Below are 14,652 nucleotides of genomic sequence, written 5' to 3'. Positions count from 1 at the left end.
TCATCGATACCGATACCATTAATTTCTTATTGGCAATTTTTGTCAGTCAAAAATATTATTACTATTGTTATTATTTAACACAAATCACAAGACAAATACAGATAATTTATACCACATTTATTATGGTCAATATATAATAAAAGTAAAATTAAAATAACATAAATATGAAAAATAAATTAAATATAAACAAAAATATACACATTTTCACTTTTCTTATTTCTCAAAAAAAAAGTAACCAAAAACATCTGAAAGTGATGCTTGCACCCCCCACACGCTGTTTTTTGGTTTATATCGATACTTTTTTCAGAAAAGTGATGCCAAATGAGTAGCGTGTGAGTATCGATATATCGATACCACAGGATCGATACGCACATCCCTAATTTCTAGGAGAGGCACTGAGATCTGTAAGTCTCCTGGGAAAATCGGGAGGGTCGGCAGGTATACAGCTGAGCCGCATCAGAGTAAATAATGTAAATAATTCAATGTGATTATCTTGTGTGATGACTGTATTATGATGATAGTATATATGATAGTATATATCTGTATCATGAATCAATTTAAGTGGACCCCGACTTAAACAAGTTGAAAAACTTATTCGGGTGTTACCATTTAGTGGTCAATTGTACGGAATATGTACTTCACTGTGCAACCTACTAATAAAAGTCTCAATCAATCAATCAAAATCGCTAAATCCGATGAAATCTTATACGTCTAGTCTCTTACGTGAATGAGCTAAATAATATGATTTGATATATTACGGTAATGTGTTAATAATTTCACACATAAGTCGCTCCTGAGTATAAGTCGCACCCAAACTATGAAAAAAACTGCGACTTATAGTCCGAAAAATACGGTACTAGTGTTGTACCGATACCAAAAGGTATTTTGATACTTTTCGGTACTTTTCCGAATAAAGGGGACCACAAAAAATTGCATTATTGGCTTTATTTTAACAAAAAATCTGGCGGTACATTAAGCATATGTTTCTTATTGCAAGTTTGTCCTTAAATAAAATAGTGAACATACGAGACAACTTGTCTTTTAGTAGTAAGTAAGCAAACAAAGGCTCTTAATTAGTCTGCTGACGTATGCAGTAACATATTGTGTCATTTTCCATTCTATTATTTTGTCAAAATTATTAAGGACAAGTGGTAGAAAATGAATTATTAATCTACATGTTCATTACTGTTAATATCTGCTTACTTTCTCTTTTAACATGTTCTATCTACACTTCTGTTAAAATGTAAAAAATCACTTATTCTTCTGTTGTTTGATACTTTACATTAGTTTTGGATGATACCAAAAATGTAGGTATCAATCTGATACCAAGTAGTTACAGGATCATACATTGGTCAGTGCGTGGCGCTCCAAACCATAATTGATAGCTGTGGTCTTACACAAATAATACATGAACCCACGCATCGCAACGGTAATGCAATAGATCTAGTGCTTGTCAGGGGTGTCACCACCTCCAAAGTTATGATACTTCCATATACTAAAGTAATGTCCGATCATTACCTTATAAAATTTGAAGTTTTGACTCTTTGTCAACAAGCTAATAATAATAATAACTGCTATAGCGGCCGCAACATTAATGCTGCCACAACGATGACTCTTGCTGACCTACTGCCTTCGGTAATGGCACCATTCCCAAATTATGTCGGCTCTATTGATAACCTCACTAACAACTTGTTAGTTAGTTGTGGCTTGTACAGCCCTTTGAGACACTTGTGATTTAGGGCTATATAAATAAACATTGATTGACATTGATTGATATTCAAAGTCCTCATGTGTCCAGGGACTTATTTCCTGAGTTTATAAACATAATATAAATTTAAAAAAAACGAAAGAAGATGTGATGCCAAAAAATATCGACGTAATCATAGTAGTATCGACTAGATACGCTACTGTACTTGGCATCATTACAGTGGATGCCAGGTACTTTTCAGAGGCGGTATAGTACCGAATATGATTAATTAATATCGCGGTACTGTACTAATACCGGTAGACCGTACAACCCTATGGTAATCTAATTAGTTACTATGGTAATCCAAGTCACAGCAGCTCGGACGAGGCACCGAGCAGTGTGGGTGGGGAGCGTTTCCACAGAGTGTTTCCAGAGCGGCCAGCCTGAAAAGCGGGTGTCAGGGACAGACGCGGAAGGAGATTTCTACAACAAAGTTCTAAAGCTTAGTGATGTATCAGATATATCAGATTATAAGTGGTGTTTTTTTTTACTCTTCGCGTTCATATTTCGCTGTGTTTGTTGCATTTTTGTTGCGTTTCGCTTGATTGTAAAATATGTCGATGGAGAGGGGGTGTGACATTCATATATTGTTAATATTCAGTGTTTAATCATGCATAGTTGATATTGTAAATCCCACAATCTTTATTTTCATGTACATTCTGTGTGTGTCATTCAGGAAAAAAAGTTACAAATTCCGTTCTGTTTTTTAAGGCGGTCTGTCATAACGTTTTTAGCATTCAATCAGACATTATTGTGAGGTTTTGTATTGGTGTTCCTAAAAATAGATATACCGGCCCCCGGTCACATATTTTTCTCTAAATTTGGTCTCCCGAGTCAAAATAATTGCCCAGGCCTGCGTTAAAGGAAGGCAGGGGTGGGGTGGGGGGGGAATCATTGCAATGCAGTCTGCTGAAAATGATGGAAAGCGCCACTCTACTGTGGTCAAAGTTGAGTTTGTCACAAAACACATTTTTAGATATTATCTACTTCTATTACTCTACTGCCACCTGGCAGCTAAAGTGGATAGTGCAACCCCCCCCGGACTTGTCACATTTCATGTGTCGGGTAAACTGTGACGAATGGGGCCATATGAATCCCCTTCCTACTGTAAGTATTATTCTCTTTGTCTTACTGTATTGGCTCAATAGGCTGTCTCTCTGTCAGGTATGATACAACAGCGATTAAAAGGCAACATATGATTCAGAGAAGGTGTTTTCTTTGTAATGATAGCAAAGTCAGTGTTAGCTGAATTGGTTCATGAAGTAATTAAAGGTGACTTTATTTTGAAAAGGTGTGCACTGCAGCATTAAGATTTAGAATCCCATATTGGAAGTATTGCTATTTTATTATATATATATATTTTTTTTTTACAAAGTTGCCTTCTTTCTTTTGCAACTTTTCTGATTCCAATGTAAAAATGCTGCAATTTCAGGTAAGTCAAGTAATTGCAATGAATATTAGTGCATCAATAATGTTTAATCAGTTCATTTGTTGTTTTTCCATTATTTGTGTCTGTGTGCCAGCCTCTCTTCACATGTTGAACAATATAAAAGATATACCTCAGTTGCCTGTATTAATACATTTTGTAGTAATATCATAATCGTCTCCAGGAGCATTTTCTTCCCCTTTCAAAATAAAATATTTCAAATACCCTCAGGCAAGTGCTGTTACTACTATATATGTGTGTGGGTGCACACGCATCTGAACTTGGCTTCCTTTCATAAGATGATAATTATATAATGGCCATGGAATGTTAGAGTAGGGTGAGCTGCATGTGTCTGCCAAAAAGAATGTAGTGTGTTTTTTTTTTTCTTCCAGAAGATGAGCCCTTGACCTCATAAGGAATATGTTTACAGAAGAAAAGGATTTAAAAGAAGCACAAAATACAGTCTAATATTTCCCCTTGAGTTTGGGTTAGTGGTCATGCGGTCAGGTTGGATTGGATTACAAGGGAACTGCACTTTTTTGCAATTTTTCCTATCATTCAAAATCCTGACAAGAAAACCTGACTCTTTTTTTTCTGCATTCTACAAAACCCAAAACCAGTGAAGTTGGCACGCTGTGTAATATGGTAAATAAAAACAGAATACAATGATTTGTAAATCCTTTTCAACTTATATTCAATTGAATAGACTGCAAAGACAAAATATTTAATGTTCGAACTGAGAAAATTTGTGTTTTTTTTGGCAAATAATCATTAACTTAGAATTTAATGGCAGCAACACATTGAAAAAAGTTAGCACAGGGGCATTTTTACCACTGTGTTACATGGCCTTTCCTTTTAACAACATTCAGTAAACGTTTGGGAACTGAGGAGACCAAGTTTTGAAGCTTTTCAGGTGGAATTATTTCCCATTCTTGCTTGATGTACAGCTCAAGTTGTTCAACAGTCTCTGTTGTCATATTTTACGCTTTATATTGCGCCACACATTTTCACATCTGTGAAGGCCCCATTTATTTTGAAAGGTACATACAGGTTTTGGAGCAACATATGTTGCCATCCAAGGTATGTCTTTTTCATGGACGCTCCTGCTTATTTTAGCAAGACAGTGCCAAACCACGTGTTACAACAGCGTGGCTTCATAGTAAAAGAGTGCGGGTACTAGACTGGCCTGCCTTTAGTCCAAACCTTTCTCCCATTGAAAATGTGTGGCACATTATGAAGCCATGTAACACAGTGGTAAAAATGCCCCTGTGCCAACTTTTTTGCAATGTGTTGCTGCCATTAAATTCTAAGTTAATGATTATTTGCCAAAAAAAATGAATTTTCTCAGTTGGAACATTAAATATCTTGTCTTTGCAGTCTATTCAATTGAATATAAGTTTAAAATGATTTGTTTATTCTGTTTTTATTTACCAATTACACAACGTGCCAACTTCATCGGTTTTGGGTTTTGTAAATAAAACGTTTATGGAGGTCTTTGAAAGTTTTTAGAGCGCTTTATAGGCGCAATAGAGTAGCTACATTGTTAGCTGACTTGACTGGCAGCTAATGAGACAAAGATTTAACTCTTTAGCATGAATGCCAGACATCATGTTTGGAGGAAACGAGGGAGACCTGTCACGATGGAGGGAAAGATGAATGCAGAAATGTACAGAGACATCCTGAATGCCAAACATCATCCAACCCGATGGAACTTGAGAGGTGCCGCAAAGAGGAATGGGCAAAACTGCGCAAAGATTGGTGTGCCTAGCTTGTGGCAACGTATTCAAAGAGGTTTTAGGCGGTAATTTGTGCCAAAGATGCATCAACAAAGTATTGAGCAAAAACTGTGAATACTTACGTACAAGTGATTGTTAAGTTGTTTAGTCCTAATAAATTTGAAAAATGTATTTAAAAAAACTTGTATTGTCTGTAGAATTTTGGGGACAAAAAATAATTTAATACATTTTTGGATAAGGCTGTAACATAACAAAATGTGGAAACAACGCTGTGAATACTTTCCGGATGCACTCTATATGAAAGTTTAAAAAAATAACACATTAATTAGTTTGTCTAGTAATTAATTCAACTTATTAAAGAATAATTCCGTTCCGTTTTGGGAAAGTAACAAGTAACTGTAATTGAATACTTTTTTTAAGTACTTTTCCTCACATTATGGTACTGTAAGTAGGGTAGGGTTGGGGTTAAGTGTTAAAATTAGTGGTTGTGATCATAGTCAGTGGATAATTAATAATTGATTGGATTTATATAGCGCCTTTCTCAACACTCAAAGTGCTTTTTTGTGAAACCCACCATTCATTTGCATAGGGATTGGGTAGTGTTAAGTGGGTTAGGTTCAATTAGGATTAGAGGTATGTAGGTGTTAATGTTAGAGGTTATTAAAGCAGTTCTAAGTGATAGTGTTAGGGCAGGGGTCGGCAACAAAAATGTTGAAAGAGCCATATTGGACCAAAAAAAAATCAAAAAAATCTGGAGCCGCAAAAAATTAAAAGCCTTGTATAAGTGTTATAATGAAGACAACACATGACGTAAGTGTCTGTATTAGCTATTTTAGCCTACTATCAAAATGACTTTAAAAGTATTATACAAGTGTTATAATGAAGTCAAACATGACATAAGTGTCGATATCAGCTATTTTAGCCTACTATCAAAATAACTTTAAAAGTCTTATATACGTGTTATAATGAAGTCAACACATGACGTAAGTGTCTATATTAGTTATAATAGCCTACTATCAAAATGACTATGTGTCGCAGGCTGACACAAATCTTTGTTGACAGAAATGTTGAAATGTAATATTTATTCTACCCATTTTTACAACATTGGAAACCATTAGTAAAACTTCCTCAGAGAATGAGATAACTCCTGGAAATGACTGTCTTTGAATGGCCAAAGGTATAGATGTGTGTGTCCAAGTTAAAGGAAGCGGAAGGCTGTCGTCTTCTAATGGATTTACTAAAATCTATGCAAGCTGGGTAACGTTTGCTGTGGTCTGGAACAACATAGCACACAAACCACTATCGGAAATGCAGGCAATATTACGTACAGATAATGTGTCATGAGAAATGCAGACATAAATTAAATACACAGAGGACATAGGAAAATAAATTAGCTCAAATATAGCTACAAACAAGGCATAACGATGCAATATGTACATAAAGCTAGCCTAAATAGCATGTTAGCATCGATTAGTTGCAGCCATGCACTGACCAAATATGTCTGATAAGCACTCCGCACAAGTCAATAACGTCAACAATGCTCACCTTTGTGCATTCATGCACAGTATAAAAGGTTTGGTGGACAAAATGCATGAAATGTGTCTTTTTCTGGCATCTTGAACAAAGTTATGCATGTAAACAAACTACGGTGGACTAAGGACCGCCAAAATGAGGAGGACACAACGGTACTCGACAAATACTCTCATCAGAGACTCATGTGTAATATAAACAATGGGATTTCTAACAATTAAGGAGGTTTGTGTCATGTTGTCCTCCTACAGAAACCATATTAGAACAAAAACTCTCTAATATCATACATTTTTGAAAAAGCTCCAGGGAGTCACTAGAGCCGCAGGCTGCAGACCCCTGGGTTATAGCATGCACAGTCGGGTTTGCTGCGGTAAAGGTTAGTCGTTAGGGTTATTTCACCTTGCATGTGTGGGTGGGCGTGGGTTACTATGCATGTATGTATCTAAACATATAACATATGTCCTTCAAAATAAATGTTTTACCTAAAATCTGTTGCAACAGCAGTGCCGTGTGCGTCCGCAGAGACCTTGGCACTAATATCATTTGGCACTAATATAATTTTTTGTTATATATTCAAACTTTCTAATTTAATTTTTTACCTTTTTTTCTTCTTTTTTTTTATATACTTTTTTTCCCCTTTTTTTAATATACTTTACAAAATATATAAAACATTTTTTTAAAAAAGGTAAAAAATAAAAATAAAAATAGAAAGTTTAACAGATGTAAAGTACGTTATTATTATTATTATTATATAGCGAGGGTTCACACCGCCCACTCTGTTGGCACTCAAACCTCCTGTCACTGCATCCACACCAGCCAACATTACCACACCACTTCTGAGACGTGAACGCACACAGAGTGCTTTTCCCTGCAGAGGAGGTCCACACTGTAATTTGGATTTTTCAAAATAAAATGATGTAAATCTCAAAAGGATAATAAATTGCTCTGCCCCCCAAATACCTTAAAACTTTGTATTTTTCTGGTGTTTGCCCTTTGGTGACCCTGACAGTGCACTGCAAAAACTGAAATCTAAGTAAGATAATTCTTCTCACCAAGCAGATTTTATGTTAGAGTATTTTACTTGTTTTAAGGGTTTTGGTCCTAAATTATCTCAGTAAGATATTACAGCTTGTAGCTGAGATGTTATGACCTATATTGAGTAAAACATGCTTGAAACTAGAATATAAACTGTTGCAAAGCTGTGTCATCAACACTCACAAGTATAAAACTCATTTTTTAAAGTAATCATTTCTTATTTCAAGCATGAAAAAAAAAAAATCATGATTTTGACACAACTGTGTCTCATAATTAAAACAGATGACAGCCAAATGGCTGTTTTATTTTCAATGAAACAATAGAAAATACATACTCATATAGTAGTACACTTGGCACAGTACAGTAAACTGTCAGTTAATATTTAAACATTTAACATTTCTAACAATTTTGAACAGAAAAGGTTCATGCACATTCAGATAAATTCTTAAAAATTACAATTAAAAACATTTTGGCCGGGGGCCGGGCTGTATATATGCGGACTCATTGACTGAAAGAGCACGTACTTGGCACAATGATGTCATGCTATCGATGGAAAAATGCATTTTTAGACGCTAGGAGACCCCGAGATTAACAAGATGTTGCCGTGTTGCCTTTCCATTAAAAACAATAAATTAGTTTTTAGTATAAGTTTGCTGGTTTCAAGAAATGTAATGCCGAGCGCATTCCATTATGTCAAGATAATGGCACTAGCATTTACTTAATTTAAGAATGTTTTTCAACATATTGAGCAAAAAGGTCTCTTTTTTTTTCTACCAAGAAAAGTGCACTTGTTATTAGTGAGAATATACTTATTTTAAGGTATTTTTTGGTTCATTGAGGTTAGCTAATTTTACTTGTTTTGGAAAGTCTTGACAAGCCAAATTTTCTTGTTCTATTGGCAGATAATTTTGCTTAGTTCAAATAAAATACCCCTCATTTTTGTATTTTTTTTCCCTTGTTTTTGAACACTGACTTTTTGCAGTGTGTTACTTTTCATGTGTTCTCCGGAATGCACGGCGTGTGTACGCGTGTTAGTTTGTGAGGTGGGCAGGCGTCGCACTGTTATCTGCATTCATCTTCACACCCACACACCCACACCCACACACCCCCCCACACACACACACACATGCACACACACAGATGCTAATAATACACCGAGATTATAACGCTCATGAGTGCTTCATGTGAGATGAAACCACACTGATCCACTGTGAAGTGCTCTCACTGTCAAAGGTTGCTGACAACCAGCAATTCTGCTTTTGTGTGGGTTTAAATGGTCTCTCACTGGCCACAACACCAATACTCATCACTGCAAACTGTACCGCCGCAATAATAAACTGTTAAATGTAACTTTTTCCAATGTTCTGAATTTCTGTCAATCAGATTTAAAGAATTATTATCTTTGCATGCACTGTAAATAATGTTTACCCAATTCCATTTGCATGACTGGAATCGCCAACCACTAGGCCTAGCAACTAATCTGCGTTCAAAGAACTCCGGCTTATTAGTGATTCCCAGAGCCAAAAAAAGTCTGCGGGCTATAGAGCGTTTTCTATTCGGGCTCCAATACTCTGGAATGCCCTCCCAGTAACAGTTAGAGATGCTACCTCAGTAGAAGCATTTAAGTCCCATCTTAAAACTCATTTGTATAATCTAGCCTTTAAATAGACCCCCCTTTTTTAGACCAGTTGATCTGCCGTTTCTTTTCTTCTCTCCTCTTCTCCCCTGTCCCTTGCGAGGGGGAGTTGCATAGGTCCGGTGGCCATGGATGAAGTGCTGGCTGTCCAGAGTCGGGACCCCGGGTGGACCACTAGCCTGTGCATCGGTTGGGGACATCTCTGCGCTGCTGACCCGTCTCCGCTCGGGATGGTTTCCTGTTGGCCCCGCTGTGGACTGGACTCTCGTTGATGTGTTGGATCCACTGTGGACTGGACTTTCGCAATGTTATGTCAGACCCACTCGACATCCATTGCTTTCGGGGGTGGGGGGTTACCCACATATGCGGTCCTCTCCAAGGTTTCTCATAGTCATTCACCGACGTCCCACTGGGGTGAGTTTTTCCTTGCCCGTATGTGGGCTCTGTACCGAGGATGTCGTTGTGGCTTGTACAGCCCTTTGAGACACTTGTGATTTAGGGCTGTATAAATAAACATTGATTGATTGATTGATTGATATTGAGGGTCAAAAGAGACCGAATAAATTACAAACCCCAAAACCGTTGTGTAAATGGTAAATAAAAACAGAATACAATGATTTGGAAATCCTTTTCAACTTATATTCAATTGAATAGACTGCAAAGACAAGATATGTAACGTTCGAACTGGAAATCTTTGTTATTTTTTGCAAATATGACCTCATTTGGAATTTGATGCTTGCAACATTTTTTGCAAAAAAAGCTGGCACAAGTGACAAAAAAGACTGAGAAAGTTGAGGAATGCTCATCAAACACTTATTTGGAACATTCCACAGGTGAACAGGGTAATTGGGAACAGATGGGCGCAATGATTGGAGCAGCTTCAATGTAAATGCTCAGTTATTCACAAACAAGGATGGGGCGAGGGTCACCACTTTGTGAACAAATGCTTGAGCAAATTGTCCAACAGTTTAAGAACATTTCTCAATGAGCTATTGCAAGGAATTTAGGGATTTCACCATCTACGGTGTGTAATATCCAGTGTTGGGTTAGTTACTGAAAACCAGTAACTAGTTACAGTTACTAGTTACTACACCCCCAAGGCGCCGTTGCGCCCATTGCCACTCATGGAGGTCCCCTTCAAAATAATTGATATGGACCTCATCGGACCAATTCACCCGAGCACACATGGATATTGTTTTGTGCTAGTCCTGGTGGATTATGCAACTCTTTATTCCGAAGCAGTGCCGCTGCGCTCCATCTCTGCAAAGAATGTAGCATAAGCGCTGTTTCAGGTCATCTCCCGGGTCGGAATCCCGAAAGATATTCTGACTGACCAGGGCACGTCCTTTATGTCACGCACGATTAAGGAACTATACGGGTTACTGGGAATTAAAGCAATCCGCACCAGCGTGTACCACCCACAACCTGACGGGCTGGTGGAGCGGCTAAATAAAACGCTGAAAACCATGATCCATAAGTTTACGCACGAGGACAAACCAAATTGCGATAAATGGCTAGAGCCACTACTGCTTGCAATGTGGGAGGTACCCCAGTCCTCCACAGGATTCTCTCCTTTTGAATTATTATACGGCAGGAAGCCGCGCGGGGTTTTGGACGTAATTAAAGAAAGCTGGGAGGAGGGTCCAAGCTCCAGCAAAAACGGAATTCAATACTTTATGGACCTGCAAGCAAAACTCCACACGGTGGGGCACTTGTCACGTGAGAATTTGCTCCAGGCCCAAGAACGTCAACAGCGCTTGTATAACAGGGGGAATCAGCTCATAAAATTTTCACCGGGAGAAAAAGTGCTTCTATTAATTCCAACGTCCAGCTCGAAATTACTCGCCAGGTGGCAAGGATCCTTTGTGGTCACACGACAAGTGGGTGATGAAAAAAAAAAAAAACACACAGGCAGAGAACACCACAACTTGTATTACTTGTAAGCTTTTACATTGTTTTGTTTTACTTAGTTAATAAAAAAAAAAAATTATTTGCATTTTATTGGCATTTTTATTTACTACGACTATGTGGGATCTGAACCAAGGATGCCGTTGTGGCTTGTGCAGCCCTTTGAGACACTTGTGATTTAGGGCTATATAAATACACATTGATTGATTGATTGATTGACTTTAATTCAAAAGTAAATCAGTTACTAACTCAGTCACTTACACCAAAAAGTAATGCGTTACTGTGAAAAGTAACTATTTAGTTACTTCTTTTTTTCTTCTCCTTTTTTTTAAAGCTCCCATTAATGCCCTTTTAGCCTTCATTTCAGTGCTGTTATTGCACTGGAGAATAATACAATCTGTTGATCAACTTGACATGCATTTGCATCACTGAACTCTGCTAAGCAATGTGGTCTACATACAACACACAAAGACAAAGATATGTTTCAAAGGTCCAATTTGTTTCAGGCCAGAACAAATTGACAAAACTATTTTAAATAGCTGCAACATAACATACATAAGTAACAAACCGCATAATAACAACATGTCCCAATATAGCTGTAAACCTGGCTTCACCCAAGGAAGGCACACATGACATACACAAAGCCTAACCAGGCATTTTTTTCTCTCATGGAATTGTGAAATAAAATCATGTCTTCAGGAGATCAACACTGTACTGAATCCCTGAACACTCTACGCATTTCCCCACTTTTAGTTTAGAGATAAGGAAAGATTGGCCTGGCCCACTAGGATCCCTCGTTATGTTTGTGAACTTTATAGTCTATACATTTAGAGTGATGTGTTAATCAAACACTCTAGGAGTCTAGAATGAAAGAGTATATAAGAGAATTGACAGTGTGTGTACCTTCAGTGCTGAATGATGAGCAGAGGCAGAGTTTGGAGTGTCTTCTTTAGCTCGCTTTCCATGTTTATGTGCTCACTGTCCACTGTGTCCAAGAACTCGGAAAATGTTTTGGTGCCATTTGCCGTTTGACGCTGGTATCACGCTAATTAGCTGCCTGAAAGTGGGCGACTCCACTGTAGAAATACCACATATGCTGCAATGGCTCTATCAATGTTGTCCTGGCTAGCAGTCCCTCCGTTAAAATGCTTAGGTGGAGGTGAAGTGGCATCGGAGTCTGTGTCTCTCTTTACTAGCTTTGTGGAAGCATGTTGCTTTATTAGCTGTTTCAGCAGATTTGAATTGCTGTTTTGGGCAGTAGATGGGATCTTTGATCCAAGACACAACTTACATTTAACTAAAACGTTATTTTCTTTGTGCTCGACAAAAGAAAAGTAGTGAGAATATCTCCATGTTAAGAAACTCCACTGCGGCTCCGCCATGATGTCTTGTTAGTAAACACAGACTAGGGTTGCAACGGATCAAAAAACTCACGGTTCGGATCGTTTCTCGAATCAGAATCACGAATCGGATCATTTTTCGGATCAGCAAAAAAAAAAAAAAGACAAGGGAAATAAACAGAAGTGTCTTTTTGTTTCCTCCGCCGGGTGGCGGGGCTCTCCCTTAGAGATAGGGTGAGAAGCTCTGCCATCCGGGGGGAGCTCAAAGTAAAGCCGCTGCTCCTCCACATCGAGAGGAGCCAGATGAGGTGGTTCGGGCATCTGGTCAGGATGCCACCCAAACGCCTCCCTAGGGAGGTAATTAGGGCACGTCCAACCGGTAGGAGGCCGCGGGGAAGACCCAGGACACGTTGGGAAGACTATGTCTCCCGGCTGGCCTGGGAACGCCTCGGGATCCCCCGGGAGGAGCTGGACGAAGTGGCTGGGGAGAGGGAAGTCTGGGTTTCCCTGCTTAGGCTGCTGCCCCGTGACCCGACCTCGGATAAGCGGAAAAAGATGGATGGATGGATGGTCTTTTTGTTTATTAACACCTTTAAATTAAAATATACAAAATCAACTTAAAGTGCACAAGGCATAATATCTTCTTTTTAACATGTTTCATAGACATGAACATGTGGCAATAACATTTAATAAAAGCCACTATTACTGGAAAAAATAATGAAATTAGATTTAAATTCTTCGGTTCGTGACCTTCAGCTCTCACTGGATCGGTTCGCAGCCGAGTGTTCAGCGGCTGGAATGAAGATCAGCATATCCAAATCTGAGGCCATGGTTCTCAGCAGGAAACCGATGGTTTGTACAGTCCAGGTAGAGGACGAGACTCTGTCCCAGGTGGAGGAGTTTAAGTATCTCGGGGTCTTGTTCACGAGTGAGGGAAAGATGGAGAAGGAAATCAGCCGGAGAATCGGAGCAGCTGGGGCAGTATTGCAGTCTCTCTGCCGCACTGTTGTGACGAAACGAGAGCTGAGCCAGAGGCAAAGCTCTCGGTCTACCGAGCTATCTACATTCCTACTCTCACCTATGGTCATGAAGTGTGGGTCATGACCGAAAGAATAAGATTGCGGATACAAGCGGCCGAAATGAGTTTCCTCAGAAGGGTGGCTGGCATCTGCCTTAGAGATAGGGTGAGAAGTTCAGTCACCCGAGAGAGACTCGTAGTAGAGCCGCTGCTCCTTCGCTTGGAAAGGTGCCAGCTTAGGTGGTTCGGGCATCTCGTGCGGATACCTCACGAGTGTCTCCCTAGAGAGGTCCTTGTTGCACGTCCCAATGGGAGGAGACCCCGTGGCAGGCCAATGACCAGATGGGGGGATTACATCTCCTCTCTGGCCTGGGAACGCTTCGGGATTCCCCAGGAGGAAGTTGTTAATGTTTCACTGGAGAGGGAAGCCTGGGGGTCTCTGCTGGAGCTGTTGCCCCCGCGACCCGATTCCGGATAAGCGGTTGAAGATGGATCGATGGATTTAAGTTTATAATTTTTAAACAATATTATTTTTATTTACCTCAGCACAGTCTTCAGTGCCGTGACTGCTCACAATCTCAGTGGTGAGGTCACTGTATGTCCTCTGGCGTAGGGCAGGGTCCATGTGCGAAAGACACTTGAACCTGGTATCCAGGGCAGTAGAACTGTGAAGGTAGTCCTGTAGAGTAGGGGGTGAAGTGTATCTGGGATCTAGGTCCTCTCTAATGGCAGTCTTGACATCTCCAGTGATGGTGCTGTCTTCCACACTTCAGTGGCAGCATCATTGACACAGATGGTGAAGTTTCAGTGCTCAGTAGAGATGTAACAGTTTTGAGGGGTTTAAGCACCTGGAGGACCTCCTCTGTCACTCTCACATCATCATCAGACAGGGTGATGATGTCTTTGACATTTGTCTTCAGAGTCTTGTGGGTCAATGTATAGCTGCCTGCTGCTCCAACATATAAGTGGAGTTCCACCTTGTTGGGACATCATGTATGAGCTTATGAGTAAGCAGCTTTAGCATTTCTTGCTTTGTCTTAAGCACATGAGCAGTTGTTGTGCTTGGGTGGAAGTAGGAAACCACCTTCCTGATCCTACCAAGGAGGCGCTCCATCCTATTGACTGAGATGTGATGCCAAATTCACTACATGTGCAAAGCACCCTACCTGTGGTCCCAGTCCTGCCTCATTCACTGCATTTATTTGATTTTTGGCATTATCAGTTGTGACTGGGATTTTAATACTGAGCCTCTTTATTTTCTATTCCTCCTCTGCTT

The sequence above is a fragment of the Entelurus aequoreus genome, linkage group LG10 (genome assembly GCF_033978785.1).
Source record: "Entelurus aequoreus isolate RoL-2023_Sb linkage group LG10, RoL_Eaeq_v1.1, whole genome shotgun sequence".
In the NCBI taxonomy this organism is placed as follows: domain Eukaryota; kingdom Metazoa; phylum Chordata; class Actinopteri; order Syngnathiformes; family Syngnathidae; genus Entelurus; species Entelurus aequoreus.
The sequence above is the reverse complement of the archived record's forward strand: the minus strand, read 5'-3'. Positions refer to the sequence as shown.